An 18274-nucleotide genomic window follows, 5' to 3' on the forward strand; every position below is an offset into this window, starting at 1 on the left:
CTGTGCTATGGAATCTCCTTTGGTCAGTTTGGGTCAGCCGTCCTGACTGTCCCCTCACAGATTCCTGGGTGCCTCCCGCCTTCTCAGTGCCAGGCCAGGGTGAGAAGCTGAGAAGTCCTTGACCGAATGGTAACAACTAAAACCATTGGTGTGTGATCAATGTGATTCCCATCCTAAATCCAAACCACAGCACTGTACCAGCTGCTCGGAAGAAAATGAACTCCATCCCAGCTGAAAGCAGGACAACCAAGCACAGCGTAGCGAGCTGGTCGAGGGGGGGGTGACTGTCCCACTCTACACTGCACTGGTGCGGCCCCACCTTGAATGCTGTGTGCAGTTTTGGGCACCTCAGTACAAGAAAGACATCAAAGTATTAGAGTGTGTCCAGGGGAGGGTGACCAAGATGGTGTGGGGTCACAAGGGCAAGACTTACGAGGAGCGGCTGAGGTGACTTGGCTCGTTCAGCTTGGCGAAGAGAAGGCTGAGGCGTGACCTCATCTCAGTCTCCAACTTCCTCAAGGGGGGCAGTGGAGGGGGAGGTGCTGATCTCCTCTCTCTGGTGACCAGTGAGAGGACACGAGGAAATGGCATGAAGCTGCATCAGGGGAAGTTTGGATATGACATTAGAATGGTCGATCGCTGCAATAGATTTCCCACGGAAGCGGTCATGGCACCAAGCCTGTCAGATTTCAAGAAGCGTCTGGAAGATGCGCTTAGTGATATGGTTTAGTATTCGCGTAGTCCTGAGAGGAGCAGGGAGTTGGAGTCAATGATCCTTATGGATCCCTTCCAACTTGAGCTGTTCTTGGGTTCTATGATCTGCAAAACTTCTAGGGGACTGTAGCAAAGGTCTCCCAGAAGTCCAGAAAGATGAAATTCTGTAGCTCTTCCCTTGCCCACTGATGCAGTCAGTCCATCATAGAAGGCCACGAGGTTAGTCAGGCACAATCTAGCCTTGGTGAGGCCTGGTGAGCTGTCTCTAATATCCTCCTTCTCTTCCATAAGTTTTGACAGATCTTCCAGGAGGAAGATTAGCTCCATGATCTTGGCAGGCACAAAAGTGAGGCTGACTGGGTGGTAGTTCCCAGGGTCCTCCTTTTTAACCTTTTTTTAAAAATGGGCATGATGTTCCTTTTCTCCATTCACAGGGGATATTTTGGGGTCCAGGAACACCTTGATAATCGTTGTCCTATTCCTTGACTGTACCATTCAGGGGATGAATAAAAGATAGAGGAGAGTAGAACCAGCAGACTTTGGGAGTAGATACATACGAGTACAGAGAGCACTGTGACCTGCTTCATAGTCACGCTCTGCCTGTATCTCCCAGATGGAGCTGGGACAGACCTTGCCTCAAGGCAGCGGTGGCAGCCAGTCACTGGCCCACGGAAAGGGAGTGTGCCTGAGGGGCCCTGGGTGGTCTGTCATACCTCTGCTCTGAAGGGGAACGGCTGTCCTGTGTGTCCTGTGGTGTCTCTGCCAGCTGCAGCCAGTTGTGCTGGAGAGCCCTGTCATCTCCTGTAGCACTGCAGGCCTGCATTTGGCCATGGTATTGAGCAGCTGTGGGTTTGTGGCAGCCCTAGGTGAGAGCTGAGTCCCCTGCCAGCGCCAGGGCTGCAAAGCAAGGCTGAGCTGCCTCGATTGACTCGCCTGCCTCCCTTCCCTCGGCAGGGGTAAAGGAGACCCCTCCCTGTCACTGCCTGGGGTCCTGTCGAATGCTGAGACAAGGAGAGGTGATTCTCATGCCCAGCTCTGCTTTGATCAGGAGAAATGACTCTGCGGGAAAGAAGTCTCTTCAGAGTACAGATTTCAGTCTCTTTCAGTGTAGATTCCCTGGAGGTCCAGGAGCACCTCGAAAGAGCCTAGAGTGGACAGAGAATATGATGCCTTCACCTGCTCCTCTGCTGCGCAGCTGGGCCACACTCCTGGGACAGCTGGGGGGTTATGGAAACATTGCATCGCTGCAGAGAGAGCTCTGCCCAGGAGCAGCTCCTCTGTAAAGGGCAGCAGGGTTGGGAACACTGTCTGAAGGCAGTGAGAGGAGACACACGACGCCGAGAGAGCGTCAAGGCAGCTGGGAGCGGGAGGATGCTGAGAGCTCCCTGGAGGAGAACTCTTCACAGCCCTCGACGTGGTAAGTCTGTGGGTGCAGGGCAAGGCAGCTTCAGTGCCTGGAGGGATCTCCTCCAGCTGGTAGAGCTGACAGGTTGTGTGCTGTGTCAGGAGGACTCTGAGAGTTTGTGCAGCACAGAGCAGGAGGACGTGCTGCAGAGCAGGGATGCCCTGCTGCCCCATGAGAGGGACAAGGCATGAGGGCTGCCTTCTGCTGTGGACGGCTGCAGGGGTATGAAGCTGGGTGTGCAGGCAGGGGTGCCCAGGGCTGTCCTTGCGAGCAGGGTCCCTGCGCCCCAGGGGCTGTGTGCCGGGGCAGGGACTCTGCTGCCTCTAAGGGGCAGGGATGTATTTTCCTGCAAGGTAAATCGTCTTTGTGTTGAATTTCCCACTTTTGTGGGCTGGATGGGTAGTGGGAGATGAGAATTTATGTCTCCACTTTGGAGAAGGCAGTGACAATTCCATTCTCATTAGGACTTGTCGGAGCTTCTCGTGAGCCCTGCGCACACAGAGCCTCCCCTGGGCAGTGCCCTGATGCCAGGAGGGGTCTGCAGAGCATCGCTGAGCACAGGGTGGGTGGGATGAGCTCTGTGAGCACGGAGAGGGAGGTGACATGGGCAAAGAGAAGCAGCGCCAGGGCCAGGGCCAGGCAGCAGAGACATGTGCAGGGAGGGAGAAGGAGCTGCTCCCAGAAATGCCATGGGCGTGGGGATTGGGGTACCTCCGGACGTGCCATGCAGTGCAGACACTTTCCCACAGCAAGCCCCGCGTTTCTGCCACCCAGCACAGACTCTGCCCCCGGGTCGTGGGTTTTCAGGCTGAGTCTTCTCCTTGGCAGCCCAACCCCCAGTGAGGAGAAAGCCCTGAGTGCCTTTCTGTCCCTGTCCTTCCAGCCTTGGCTGGAGCACTGGGGCATTTTGGGGTGTTCCAGCTCCTGTCCTTGCTGCCTTTGTCCCCACCTCACCTGGGGGCTCAGGGCACGTCCGTGTGTGGGGCTGGCAATGAGCTGACCCTCACTCCAGGACACCCCATCTGTCGGACTTGTGACTTTTTCCCTGGGGGTCCTGCTGGCCTGCAGGCTGCCTCCCACAATGGCACCGCTCTCCTATGGACTCCTGTGCCCCAGAGAGGAGCCCCATGGAGAAGACATCTCAGCGCTCAGGCCATGGCGATGCAGCTCATGGTCTGTAGGTGGGCAGCTGCACTGAGCCCCATGTGTCCCTGGCTGGGAGCGGGGAGCTGAGGTCCTCCTTGGGAAGGATGAGAGGAGACAGCAGGCAGGGCTTTGGAGCTGTGCGCTTGCAAACTGGCTGCCTCTGCTCGCAGCAGTGTCCAGTTTCTTTGACGGGGAACATCAGGCTGTGATGGAAGAGCTGCCAGCACAGGGCAGCTGAGACCAGGGCTGATGGAGAGAGCAGCTCTCCCCACTCTGCACTAAGGGAAAGGTGTCACTTGGAGTGCCACAGGAATGTCAGGGATTTCTGCCTCAAAAACTGCTCTGCAGTTGTGGTGAGGTCACTAGAACAAAATGAAGGAACCCAGAGCCCCAGAGCTCTGCTCTGCAGCCAGGTGAAATGGGAGCGACAATGCTGAAAAGCTCGTTCATATCAAGAGTGGATTTAGTCTGAGATCACCCCGTGCTCCTCTTGACGTACTGCTGCAAGGCAGGACTGACCCCTCGAGAGCCCACAGCAGAGCCCCCTCCTCCCAGTGGCACCCTCAGCTAGCACCAAATGGACCTGTCGAAAGGGACCTGCCAAAAGTCTTCCTGAACAGGGAGAGGTCTTGCATGAGAACTGGAATAGGTTTTGCTCAGAGAACTCTGCCCTGACTTCTCACTGCCTTTTCCTCCTTGGACAGGACCCCATGCCCAGAAGCAGCAGATGTCCAACAGCAGCTCCATCACCCAGTTCCTCCTCCTGGCCTTTGCAGACACACGGCAGCTGCAGCTCTTGCACTTCTGGCTCTTCCTGGGCATCTACCTGGCTGCCCTCCTGGGCAACGGCCTCATCATCACCACCACAGCCTGCGACCACCACCTACACACCCCCATGTACTTCTTCCTCATCAACCTCTCCCTGCTCGACCTGGGGTCCATTTCCATCACTCTCCCTAAATCCATGGCAAATTCCCTCTGGGACACCAGGGCCATCTCCTATGCAGGATGTGCTGCACAGCTCTTTCTGTTTGGCTTTTTGGTTGGATCAGAGTTTTCTCTTCTCACCGTCATGGCCTAGGACCGCTACGTTGCCATCTGCCACCCCCTGCACTACGGGACCCTCCTGGGCAGCAGAGCTTATGTCCACATGGCAGCAGCTGCCTGGGGCAGTGGGCTTCTCCATGCTCTGCTGCACACGGCCAATACATTTTCCATACCCCTCTGCCAGGGCAATGCTGTGGGACAGTTCTTCTGTGAAATCCCCCAGATCCTCAAGCTCTCCTGCTTACACTCCTACCTCAGGGAACTTGGGCTTATTGTGGTCAGTTGCTTTTTAGCATTTGCATGTTTCGTTTTCATTCTTTTCTCCTATGTGCAGATCTTCAGGGCCGTGCTGAGGATGCCCTCAGAGCAGGGACGGCACAAAGCCTTTTCTACGTGCCTCCCTTACCTGGCCGTGGTCTCCCTCTTTGTCAGCACTGCCATGTTTGCCTACCTGAAGCCCCCCTCCATGTCATCTCCACCCCTGGATTTGGTGGTGGCAGTTCTGTACTCGGTGGTGCCTCCAGCAGTGAACCCCCTCATCTACAGCATGAGGAACCAGGAGCTCAAGGAGCCCTTTAGGAAAGTGATTTCATTCTTGCTTCTCAATAATGACAAACTTCCCACCACTCTCCAGAAATGAATCCCAGGGAATTACATTCTGGGCCTTTACTTTTCATTTGGTTTTGGTTTTTTGGGTTTTTTTTCCTTTGGTTGTTTTTTTTAATTATCATTACCATGGTTAGCATTCTCATCATCAGACCTGACTCTCTCAGATCATCACTGTAATGAAATGGGATCTCCCCGGTGAACTGTCTGAAGACTTTTCTTCCAGAGGTCGCAAACAATACCTGAGAGTTCTGGTTTCAGCTGAGATACAGTTAATTTTCTTCCTAGCAGCTGGTACAGTGCTCTGGTTTGCAGTTAGTATATGTACTAAATAATAAGAATAATTTTGATAATGCACTGAAGTTTTTATTTGTTGCTGAGCAGTCAAGGACTTTTCAGCTTCTCATACTGGCCTGCCAACGAGAAGGTACTATTACTACGAATTATTATTATCATTATTGTTATTATTGTCTTCCTTTTCTGTCCTATTAAACTGTCTTTATCTCAACCCATAAGGGTTTTTTAGGTTTTTTTTCTTTTTGATTCTCTCCCCCATCCCACTTGGGGGGAGCGAGCAAATGGCAGTGTGGTTGTTTTAGCTGCCACCTGGGTTTAACCGCAACGCTGAGGTACATTGCCAAGGCTGTCCCCGCCATGAACTTGCAGATGGTTTCCTCAAAGAGGGGAGCCTGGAGGTGCCTGGAGTAAGAGTAACTCTGGCTCAAGGTAGAGCGCCACAAGTCCTTGCTGTCCTGGTTCTCCAGCAGGCCCGGAAGGTGGCTGAAGAAGGACTGGTGCCCCCAAGGCCCTTAGTGCTGTCGTCTCTCCTGAAGGGTGGCGTGGAGAGGGAGCCTGGGAGCCTGTGTCAGGGCTTGCGCTGCAGGGAGCACGACCCAGCAGCCATGTCAGGTCACTGCTGTCCCCGTGCCCAGCACATGTCCTTCAGACAGTCTCCCCCACCCCGTCTGTTGGCCCAGACCCCCAAAGTCACCCCCAGTCCCGACATTTTGTAGCTTCCCCTTCCAGACCTGGCCATTCAGCATGGTCCAGCTTTGGGCTGCTCTTTCAAATCCATCTCCACTGGGGAGCACCAAGCCCTTCCCAGGCTCACACATGCCCAGAGCCCGGCAGAGCCTGGAGCAGAGCTGCCTGTAAAGCCCTGCGTGGGACACAGTGGAGCCCGGGCAGGGGCTGGGTGCTGGGGAGGGCTGCCAAAGCGGGAGGGTGGCAGGGGGACAGGGCACCGAGGTCTGTCATGCAGACCACACCAGGGAGATAGATGTTTCCCCACCCCGGCGGCCCCTTGCCCTGTGTGGTGCCTGCACAGTTGGGCTGTGGGGCTGCATGTGGGGCAGCGGGACCGGGCTGGTGCAAGAATGGCAATGCAAAGAGGAGGCATGATGGTCCTTGAAGCTCCTGCGCTGCCGGGACATCAAAGCTACCCTCAACCCCCAGCCAGGCAGGGCTGTTGCCATGATGACCGCAATGACACTGGGACCTCTCAATGCTCTGCTGCACACGGCCAATACATTTTCCATACCCCTCTGCCAGGGCAATGCTGTGTGTAACTGCCAGCTGGGCTTAAACCACAACATCTGGTCTGACCCTTCTTGGAGCAGGACGTTGGTCCAGAGGTGCCTCCTCTGGACTCGCTCCAAGAGCTCAATGTATCTCATGTACTGGGCCCCCCAGAGCTGGACGCAGTAATCCAGGTGGGGTCTCACAAGAGTGGAGTAGAGGGGCAGGATCCCCTCCCTTGACCTGCTGGTCACGCCTCTTTTGATGCAGCCCAGGACACGGTTGGCTTCCTGGGCTGCAAGCGCATGCTGCCGGCTCCTGTTGAGCTTCTCATCAATTAATACCCCCAAGTCCTTCTCCTCTGGGTACTTTCAATCCATTCCTTGCCCAGACTATAGTTGTGCTTGGGATTGCGCCGACCCACGTGCAGGATCTTGCACTTGGCCTTTCTGAACTTCATGTGGTTCACATGGGTCCACCTGTCCAGCCTGTCAAGGTCCCTCTGGATGGCATCCCTTCCCTCCAGCACGTCAACCCCACCACACAGCTTGGTGTCGTCGGCAAACTTGCTGAGGGTGCACCCGATCCCACTGTCCATGTCGCCGACAAAGATGTTGAACAGTGCCGGTCCCAGCACCGACCTGTGAGGAACGCCACACATCACCATTCTGAGCTTGGACATTGAGCCGTTGATCACAACTCTTTGAGTGTGACCATCCAGCCAATTCCTTATCCACTGCGTGGTCCATCCAATGAATCCATGTCTCTCTAATGTAGAGACAAGGATGTCATGCAGGACAGTGTCAAATGCCTTGCACAAGTCCAGGTAGATGATGTCAGTTGCCCTTCCCTTGTCCACCAATGCTGTAACCCCATCATAGCAGGCCACCAAATTTGTCAGGCACTATTTGCCCTTAGTGAAGCCGTGTTGGCAGAAGGGAAGGCTGATGGGGAACTCATGCCAGCCTGTCAGTACTGACAAGGAGGACATGGAGAATCCAGAGCCAGTCTCTTCACCATGGTGCATGGTGGGAGGACAAAGGACAAGGGGAGGAAGGTGAAAGAGGAGGGGTTCAGCCAGCACATAAGGAATAACTTTTCCCCATGAGCTCAGCCAAGTGCTGGAACAGGTCACCCAGAGAGGTTGTGCAGTCTCTGTCCTTGGGGGTTTTCCAACTCGCACTGAATCAGCCTTGAACAGCTTGGTCTGACGCTGTTTCTGACAGGTTGGAGGGCAGGCTGCCTGAGGTCCCTTCCACCTCAGGTCTCTGAGGATCCTATGGGGATGCTGGGCCCTATTTCCAACTGGAGTTCTGCAGATGTTTATGGGGCATGAAGCCTCCTGTGCTCGCTCTGTGCAAAGCCTGGGGAGTCCTGGGCAGGGAAGGTTTTGGGGGCACGGGGCTCTGTGCAAGACCCCAGATAATCTTGTTTTAATGCCTGTAGGCCTGTCAGATGTAAGTGGATGGCATGGAAATGAAAGGAAGAAGCTCTGAAGACAAAGAGCCAAAGTAAAGAGAGGTGTCAACACACTCGTCAGGTTTTTGGTTTTTTTTTTCTGTCTTTGGAGGGGGATTGCCTTTTCCCAGAACTGGGAATGGATGTAGGACATGAATGCCTTCAGGTCGAGGGACACAGAGACCTGGTACCAGTGTAGATGCCCTGGGAAGCCCTGCCCAGCCTCCACCTGCAGCTTGCAAGTGTCTCTGGTCTCCCACAGGTCCTCTGAGACAGATGCCAATCCCAGGCCAGCACCTCAGGTACACGGGGGCCCCTCAAAGTGGCACTGCCTCTTCATGCTCAGACAACTGGGCTCTGCATGGGAAGGGGCACATAGGGTAGTTTGGGTTGGTTTTTTTCCACTAAAACAACGTACAAACACATTTTCATCATGTGAATCCTTGGAGTGTTTGTAAGAACTGGCAATGTTTTCCCACCGTGACAGAATGGAAATTTCCTGGAAGTGGACTAATGGCAGCAGAAGAAATATTCACCTTCCCCTGTCCTTGCGTTACCACTACTCTGTCTATTCTTTCATCTCCCTCATCGCTCAGGTGTTTCCACCTCTCCTGGTTCAATGGCCATGCCTAAGGACATCATTGCAGCAGACTATCTGGACGTACGCCCTTCCCATTGCTCCCAGGTTTCCTCCTCCGCTTCCTCTTTGGCCATTCAGATGCCTCTCAACTCTCTGGTTTCTGCTTGGACCTTCAGGGAGTTAGAAACTTGCCCCATCTTTCAGAACTCTCATGAACTCTTTAGCCAACACCTTCACTGTGTCTGTACCTATCCTTTGTTATCTCCATGTTTAAAACTGTTCTTGTACGGAAATGCCTTGTGAAAGGTGGACCACGTTAGATGCTGCTTGGACTCAGCATCCAGCTGAGGAGAGAGATTTCATGTTCATTAACTTGCATCGTGTTTAACTGTTGTTTGTTGTCAGTGAAGAGAAACCTTTGTGTGCCTGCGTGCAGCCCAGGTCTCCAAGGAAAGCAGGTGGGAGCTGTTGTGAAGGAGCTGTACCATCCAGCTGCAGAGCTCAGTGGAGAAGCCTGATGTGAGGAAAGGTGATGCAAGGCCCAGGTGGCCGATGAGGGAACTGGTGGCCTTGGGGAGGAGCGAGGTTGTCCAGACAGTGCTGGATCTCAAGGGACTGCTTCTCCTGCCTCTCCAGATGTCTTTAGGAGACAGCTTGCACCAACATCCATTGAAGAACGCTGCTATCACTTCATCTATCAATTGAAACATGATAGAAAATAGCCTTGAAACAAAAAAAAATCATCCTGCATGAAATATTCTTTAAAATCTTCATCATTGAGTACTCAGCTACAACCTCTCCAATTAGTCGGACAAGGCTTGAGGACTTGAAGAAAATTACGGGAAGAGACATGGCTCGTTAGAGTTTTCTGTACTTTAATGAGCCCCATGGCGTATTTGCTGCTGAGTCCATGCACCTCAGGTACCAAGAAAAGGAGAGTGAAGAAACCTCTGGAGAAGGCCAAGTCAGCAGTAAAGCCCAAAGTACCTTGAAGCATGAATGGGCCCCACTGGGGGCCATTACTGACAAAGCCTCCCCAGGGACTCGTTAGAGCAAATCATTGGAGGCCATGATGACAAAGCAAGGCAAAGTGCAGGCAGCTCTGATGCTGAGGACACCCTGGCTTTGTCTGATGAAGTAGAAATGCCAAGCGCTGACCCCCAGCCCCTGGCAAGGGACATCCTGACCCTCACCTGTGTCTCAGAGCTCTGCCTTGGCATGTGGGGAGTGGGATGCCAAGGGAAGGACAACGGGATGACACCTCATGGCCTCCCCCACGGTGGGTGCAAGGAGGCAACGATGCCCCATGGCCATGAGGACAACATGTCTCCTCTGAGGCCTCTGTGGCAGGGACGTCAGCCATAGCCAAAGGGGGCAAAGCCCTCGGTTCCATCGGGGCCTTTCAGCCTTGCCAGCACCCTTGGCCATTGGCACCACAGGCCATCCTACATTGCCCCACGCCTCTGCCTGTTTCCCTGCAGGCTGCAGGCACCCAACGCGCTTCCCCACCTTCTTCTCACCCCATGCTATGGCCCTACCTGGACTGCTGTCTCTCCCTCCTCGCCACATGTTCCCTCAAACACAAAGCCATGGGCTCCTCCAGACTCCCTCTGAGTCACTTTTTGCACCACAGCACTGCCCTCAGAAGGACAGTTCTTCAGCCTCACCTCCACTCGGCACCTCCAAAGCTGCAGTTTCTCGTGCTTTTCCTTTCTCATGCTCTTGCCCACCACCAAAAGAATAGTGCCATCACCTCAGAAAGGAATTTTCCAGCTGTCTCGAGGTACCCTTATGCTTCCCTCACCCTCCACTTCACCAGGATGAAGCAGCCCAGCTCTCAGCCTCTCCACACATGACCCCTAACCTTATCTTGGCAGACTGTCTCTGCCCACATGACAGTTCCTCCCCATCCCTCCAGAACGGGGAGCCCCCCACCCTGGGACACACCACTGCAGAGGTGGCCACACACCAGTGCGGAGTCAAGCTGGAGAAGAAGTGCCCTTGCCTGGGTGGCCACACCCCTCCCAGGGCAGCCCAATGTGCTCCTGGCCATCTTCCTGTTTAGCACCACTGGCTGCTCTGGCATCCCTCCTAATGCCCAAAGCCTCCTCCTTGAGGCCGCTCCTCCACCAGTCATGGCCAAGCCTGCCTTGATGGACGCGTGTTGTGGTGTAACCCTGGCAGACAGCTCAGTGCCATACAGCCACTTCCTCACTCACGGTCAGTTGTGGCCAGATGTCCCTGCCATGTCAGTGATGATATTCACAGAATAATAGAATCATAGACCAGTGGGTTGGAAAGTACCTCAAGGATCATCTGGTCCAAAGGTTCTTGGCAAATGCTCTGTCTTGACCAGATGGCTCAGTAACCCATCCATCTGAATCTTAAAAATGTCCAGTTTTGGGGAATCTACCACTTTCTGGGGAGATTATTCCAATGGTTGATTATTCTCATGGGAAAAATATTCCTCTTGTGTTCAATGGGAATGTCCCCAGGAGTAATTTGCCCCCATTCCCCCTCATCTTTTCCATCCTTGAGCTGCTGGTTCCTCATGCTGTAGATGAGGGGGTTCACTGTTGGAGGCACCACCAAGTACAGAACTGCCACCACCAGATCCAGGGATGGGGAGGAGGCAGAGAGGGGCTTCAGGTATGAAAACAAGGCAGTGCTGATGAAGAGGGAGACCACGGCCAGGTGAGGGAGGCACGTGGAAAAGGCTTTGTGCCGTCCCTGCTCTGAGGGCATCCTCAGCACGGCCCTGAAGATCTGCACATAGGACACCACAATGAAGACACAAACCCCAAGAGCAAGGACAGAACTGGTGACAAGAAGCCGAAATTCTGTGGGGTAGTTGGTCAGCCTCAGCTATGTGCCTGGAGCAACTAGTCCTGGCAACTATCTCTAGAGAAGTGACAAACAAGAACATGACTTGGATGAGGACTGCACAGGAGTTTATGAAGAGGAAAGTCAGTCTGACCAAGCTGACAGCCTTCCACTACCTGATGTCATTGGGCGGTGGAGGTGGGTGGATGAAGGGAGAGCAGTGGCTGTTGTCTGTCTGGACCTTAGAAAGGCTTCTGACACTCTCCAATAGCACTCCCATTCATGAGTCCATGCTGATGAAGCATGGACTAGGTAAGCAGAAGGCACGGTGGATTGGAAACTTGCTGAAAACTGGGTTCAGAAGGTTGTGACCAGAGGTACACAATCCAGCTGGAGACCATTCACTACAGCTGTAGGTGGGCAGTCGACACTGGGGCTGACACTGTTTCATGATTTAATGACCTGGACGATGGAGAAGAGGTCACCCTCAGCAGGGTGGCAGATGATATGAAATGGAGAGGAGCAGCTGATACCCAAGATGGTTGTGCTGTCCTTCTGAGGGACCACAGCAGGCTGGAGAAACGGGCAGAGAGGAACCTCATCAAGTTCCACAAGGGGAAATGCCCAGGCAGGAACCACAATGTTCATCAGGACATGCCAGGGGCCAACCAGCCAGAAACAAGCTTTTCAGAGAAGGACCTGGGTTTTTGGTTGGACAAGGAGCTGAACATGAGTCTTCAGTCTACCCCTGCAGTATCCAAGACTGAGACAGACAGACAGAGAGATAGACAGACAGACAGATAGATAGATAGATAGATAATATGTATATTTTTTTCTTTTTTTCTTTCCTCTCCTCATCTGAAATTTTCCTTACTGCTTCTTGTCCTTGTTCTCTCCAGTCCTTTCCTTCCCTTCATGATGCCCACCCAGATGACATCACACCTACTCAGAGCAAGGACAGTCACAACCTCCTGTCCAAGCTCAACCTCACTGGGATCCTCTGGGACCACGCAGGCAGGCCGTGGTGGCCAGCTCCAGGCAGAGACACGCACTGCAGAAGGATTGCGATCATGACTGTGAGCTGAGGTTGGGACAGAGCTGAGGACATGGGGCTCAGCAGAGAAGACCTCCAGCAGGTCCCCTTCACAGCCGGGCAGGGAGGAATGCACCTGGTGGTGCTCCTGAGAGAGGACGGTGACACAGGAGGGGAGGCACCGTGAGGTCAGTTCCTTGGGGCTCCTGGCAGGCGGTGCCAGTGGCTGCAGCCCCCAAGACACCCCGGAGCCCTTGAGCAGCAGCGAGTCCTGTCGCGGCTGTGGGGAGCTGCTCTGGCTGCAGTGGGGCTGCTCATCTCCCACCAGACCCCAGCCCTCCCACCCCTGATGTCACCGGGGGTCCCAGTGTCATTGCGGTCACCATGGCAACAGCCCTGCCTGGCTGGGGGTTGAGGGTAGCTTTGATGTCCCGGCAGCGCAGGAGCTTCAAGGACCATCATGCCTCCTCTTTGCATTGCCATTCTTGCACCAGCCCGGTCCCGCTGCCCCACATGCAGCCCCACAGCCCAACTGTGCAGGCACCACACAGGGCAAGGGGCCGCCGGGGTGGGGAAACATCTATCTCCCTGGTGTGGTCTGCATGACAGACCTCGGTGCCCTGTCCCCCTGCCACCCTCCCGCTTTGGCAGCCCTCCCCAGCACCCAGCCCCTGCCCGGGCTCCACTGTGTCCCACGCAGGGCTTTACAGGCAGCTCTGCTCCAGGCTCTGCCGGGCTCTGGGCATGTGTGAGCCTGGGAAGGGCTTGGTGCTCCCCAGTGGAGATGGATTTGAAAGAGCAGCCCAAAGCTGGACCATGCTGAATGGCCAGGTCTGGAAGGGGAAGCTACAAAATGTCGGGACTGGGGGTGACTTTGGGGGTCTGGGCCAACAGACGGGGTGGGGGAGACTGTCTGAAGGACATGTGCTGGGCACGGGGACAGCAGTGACCTGACATGGCTGCTGGGTCGTGCTCCCTGCAGCGCAAGCCCTGACACAGGCTCCCAGGCTCCCTCTCCACGCCACCCTTCAGGAGAGACGACAGCACTAAGGGCCTTGGGGGCACCAGTCCTTCTTCAGCCACCTTCCGGGCCTGCTGGAGAACCAGGACAGCAAGGACTTGTGGCGCTCTACCTTGAGCCAGAGTTACTCTTACTCCAGGCACCTCCAGGCTCCCCTCTTTGAGGAAACCATCTGCAAGTTCATGGCGGGGACAGCCTTGGCAATGTACCTCAGCGTTGCGGTTAAACCCAGGTGGCAGCTAAAACAACCACACTGCCATTTGCTCGCTCCCCCCAAGTGGGATGGGGGAGAGAATCAAAAAGAAAAAAAACCTAAAAAAACCCTTATGGGTTGAGATAAAGACAGTTTAATAGGACAGAAAAGGAAGACAATAATAACAATAATGATAATAATAATTCGTAGTAATAGTACCTTCTCGTTGGCAGGCCAGTATGAGAAGCTGAAAAGTCCTTGACTGCTCAGCAACAAATAAAAACTTCAGTGCATTATCAAAATTATTCTTATTATTTAGTACATATACTAACTGCAAACCAGAGCACTGTACCAGCTGCTAGGAAGAAAATTAACTGTATCTCAGCTGAAACCAGAACTCTCAGGTATTGTTTGCGACCTCTGGAAGAAAAGTCTTCAGACAGTTCACCGGGGAGATCCCATTTCATTACAGTGATGATCTGAGAGAGTCAGGTCTGATGATGAGAATGCTAACCATGGTAATGATAATTAAAAAAAACAACCAAAGGAAAAAAAACCCAAAAAACCAAAACCAAATGAAAAGTAAAGGCCCAGAATGTAATTCCCTGGGATTCATTTCTGGAGAGTGGTGGGAAGTTTGTCATTATTGAGAAGCAAGAATGAAATCACTTTCCTAAAGGGCTCCTTGAGCTCCTGGTTCCTCATGCTGTAGATGAGGGGGTTCACTGCTGGAGGCACCACCGAGTACAGAACTGCCACCACCAAATCCAGGGGTGGAGATGACATGGAGGGGGGCTTCAGGTAGGCAAACATGCCCGTGCTGACAAAGAGGGAGACCACGGCCAGGTAAGGGAGGCACGTAGAAAAGGCTTTGTGCCGTCCCTGCTCTGAGGGCATCCTCAGCACGGCCCTGAAGATCTGCACATAGGAGAAAAGAATGAAAACGAAACATGCAAATGCTAAAAAGCAACTGACCACAATAAGCCCAAGTTCCCTGAGGTAGGAGTGTAAGCAGGAGAGCTTGAGGATCTGGGGGATTTCACAGAAGAACTGTCCCACAGCATTGCCCTGGCAGAGGGGTATGGAAAATGTATTGGCCGTGTGCAGCAGAGCATGGAGAAGCCCACTGCCCCAGGCAGCTGCTGCCATGTGGACACAAGCTCTGCTGCCCAGGAGGGTCCCGTAGTGCAGGGGGTGGCAGATGGCAACGTAGCGGTCCTAGGCCATGACGGTGAGAAGAGAAAACTCTGATCCAACCAAAATGCCAAACAGAAAGAGCTGTGCAGCACATCCTGCATAGGAGATGGCCCTGGTGTCCCAGAGGGAATTTGCCATGGATTTAGGGAGAGTGATGGAAATGGACCCCAGGTCGAGCAGGGAGAGGTTGATGAGGAAGAAGTACATGGGGGTGTGGAGGTGGTGGTCGCAGGCTGTGGTGGTGATGATGAGGCCGTTGCCCAGGAGGGCAGCCAGGTAGATGCCCAGGAAGAGCCAGAAGTGCAAGAGCTGCAGCTGCCGTGTGTCTGCAAAGGCCAGGAGGAGGAACTGGGTGATGGAGCTGCTGTTGGACATCTGCTGCTTCTGGGCATGGGGTCCTGTCCAAGGAGGAAAAGGCAGTGAGAAGTCAGGGCAGAGTTCTCTGAGCAAAACCTATTCCAGTTCTCATGCAAGACCTCTCCCTGTTCAGGAAGACTTTTGGCAGGTCCCTTTCGACAGGTCCATTTGGTGCTAGCTGAGGGTGCCACTGGGAGGAGGGGGCTCTGCTGTGGGCTCTCGAGGGGTCAGTCCTGCCTTGCAGCAGTACGTCAAGAGGAGCACGGGGTGATCTCAGACTAAATCCACTCTTGATATGAACGAGCTTTTCAGCATTGTCGCTCCCATTTCACCTGGCTGCAGAGCAGAGCTCTGGGGCTCTGGGTTCCTTCATTTTGTTCTAGTGACCTCACCAAAACTGCAGAGCAGTTTTTGAGGCAGAAATCCCTGACATTCCTGTGGCACTCCAAGTGACACCTTTCCCTTAGTGCAGAGTGGGGAGAGCTGCTCTCTCCATCAGCCCTGGTCTCAGCTGCCCTGTGCTGGCAGCTCTTCCATCACAGCCTGATGTTCCCCGTCAAAGAAACTGGACACTGCTGCGAGCAGAGGCAGCCAGTTTGCAAGCGCACAGCTCCAAAGCCCTGCCTGCTGTCTCCTCTCATCCTTCCCAAGGAGGACCTCAGCTCCCCGCTCCCAGCCAGGGACACATGGGGCTCAGTGCAGCTGCCCACCTACAGACCATGAGCTGCATCGCCATGGCCTGAGCGCTGAGATGTCTTCTCCATGGGGCTCCTCTCTGGGGCACAGGAGTCCATAGGAGAGCGGTGCCATTGTGGGAGGCAGCCTGCAGGCCAGCAGGACCCCCAGGGAAAAAGTCACAAGTCCGACAGATGGGGTGTCCTGGAGTGAGGGTCAGCTCATTGCCAGCCCCACACACGGACGTGCCCTGAGCGCCCAGGTGAGGTGGGGACAAAGGCAGCAAGGACAGGAGCTGGAACACCCCAAAATGCCCCAGTGCTCCAGCCAAGGCTGGAAGGACAGGGACAGAAAGGCACTCAGGGCTTTCTCCTCACTGGGGGTTGGGCTGCCAAGGAGAAGACTCAGCCTGAAAACCCACGACCCGGGGGCAGAGTCTGTGCTGGGTGGCAGAAACGCGGGGCTTGCTGTGGGAAAGTGTCTGCACTGCATGGCACGTCCGGAGGTACCCCAATCCCCACGCCCATGGCATTTCTGGGAGCAGCTCCTTCTCCCTCCCTGCACATGTCTCTGCTGCCTGGCCCTGGCCCTGGCGCTGCTTCTCTTTGCCCATGTCACCTCCCTCTCCGTGCTCACAGAGCTCATCCCACCCACCCTGTGCTCAGCGATGCTCTGCAGACCCCTCCTGGCATCAGGGCACTGCCCAGGGGAGGCTCTGTGTGCGCAGGGCTCACGAGAAGCTCCGACAAGTCCTAATGAGAATGGAATTGTCACTGCCTTCTCCAAAGTGGAGACATAAATTCTCATCTCCCACTACCCATCCAGCCCACAAAAGTGGGAAATTCAACACAAAGACGATTTACCTTGCAGGAAAATACATCCCTGCCCCTTAGAGGCAGCAGAGTCCCTGCCCCGGCACACAGCCCCTGGGGCGCAGGGACCCTGCTCGCAAGGACAGCCCTGGGCACCCCTGCCTGCACACCCAGCTTCATACCCCTGCAGCCGTCCACAGCAGAAGGCAGCCCTCATGCCTTGTCCCTCTCATGGGGCAGCAGGGCATCCCTGCTCTGCAGCACGTCCTCCTGCTCTGTGCTGCACAAACTCTCAGAGTCCTCCTGACACAGCACACAACCTGTCAGCTCTACCAGCTGGAGGAGATCCCTCCAGGCACTGAAGCTGCCTTGCCCTGCACCCACAGACTTACCACGTCGAGGGCTGTGAAGAGTTCTCCTCCAGGGAGCTCTCAGCATCCTCCCGCTCCCAGCTGCCTTGACGCTCTCTCGGCGTCGTGTGTCTCCTCTCACTGCCTTCAGACAGTGTTCCCAACCCTGCTGCCCTTTACAGAGGAGCTGCTCCTGGGCAGAGCTCTCTCTGCAGCGATGCAATGTTTCCATAACCCCCCAGCTGTCCCAGGAGTGTGGCCCAGCTGCGCAGCAGAGGAGCAGGTGAAGGCATCATATTCTCTGTCCACTCTAGGCTCTTTCGAGGTGCTCCTGGACCTCCAGGGAATCTACACTGAAAGAGACTGAAATCTGTACTCTGAAGAGACTTCTTTCCCGCAGAGTCATTTCTCCTGATCAAAGCAGAGCTGGGCATGAGAATCACCTCTCCTTGTCTCAGCATTCGACAGGACCCCAGGCAGTGACAGGGAGGGGTCTCCTTTACCCCTGCCGAGGGAAGGGAGGCAGGCGAGTCAATCGAGGCAGCTCAGCCTTGCTTTGCAGCCCTGGCGCTGGCAGGGGACTCAGCTCTCACCTAGGGCTGCCACAAACCCACAGCTGCTCAATACCATGGCCAAATGCAGGCCTGCAGTGCTACAGGAGATGACAGGGCTCTCCAGCACAACTGGCTGCAGCTGGCAGAGACACCACAGGACACACAGGACAGCCGTTCCCCTTCAGAGCAGAGGTATGACAGACCACCCAGGGCCCCTCAGGCACACTCCCTTTCCGTGGGCCAGTGACTGGCTGCCACCGCTGCCTTGAGGCAAGGTCTGTCCCAGCTCCATCTGGGAGATACAGGCAGAGCGTGACTATGAAGCAGGTCACAGTGCTCTCTGTACTCGTATGTATCTACTCCCAAAGTCTGCTGGTTCTACTCTCCTCTATCTTTTATTCATCCCCTGAATGGTACAGTCAAGGAATAGGACAACGATTATCAAGGTGTTCCTGGACAGTGCTGTGGTTTGGATTTAGGAGATTCCATACCACAGGAAGAGGTGTTAGGCATAGTTCAAAGAAAAGGAAAGCCCATTCCTCAGCTGTATATTAGGTCCACGTGAGCTCCTCTGAATTCCAGGTCCAACAGGGAAATAGAAAACACATTTTTTGTGTCAAAGAGAGAGTCCAGGACCCCTCCAAGCACTCCCTGCTTGGACCTCTTCTTCTTCCAGAGTAAGGGGCACGCATACTGAGTCCCTACTTCCCAGGAAGTGGCCGGACATCGCCTGCTGATGGGAAGTAGAGAATAATCTTTGCTTTTTTTGCTTTGCTTCCACGTGC

The 18274-nt window shown here is 54.6% G+C and overlaps 2 pseudogenes; one reads left to right on the forward strand and one right to left on the reverse strand.

Moving 5' to 3' along the window:
- Nucleotides 1-3857: 3857 nt before the first annotated feature.
- Nucleotides 3858-4952, forward strand: LOC142602525 (olfactory receptor 14A16-like; annotated as a pseudogene).
- A 9204-nt stretch (nucleotides 4953-14156) lies between these two features.
- LOC142602526 (olfactory receptor 14A16-like) lies at nucleotides 14157-15251 on the reverse strand (annotated as a pseudogene).
- Between the last annotated feature and the right edge of the window lie 3023 nt (nucleotides 15252-18274).

Source organism: Balearica regulorum, chromosome 7, assembly GCF_011004875.1.
Source record: "Balearica regulorum gibbericeps isolate bBalReg1 chromosome 7, bBalReg1.pri, whole genome shotgun sequence".
NCBI lineage: Eukaryota > Metazoa > Chordata > Aves > Gruiformes > Gruidae > Balearica > Balearica regulorum.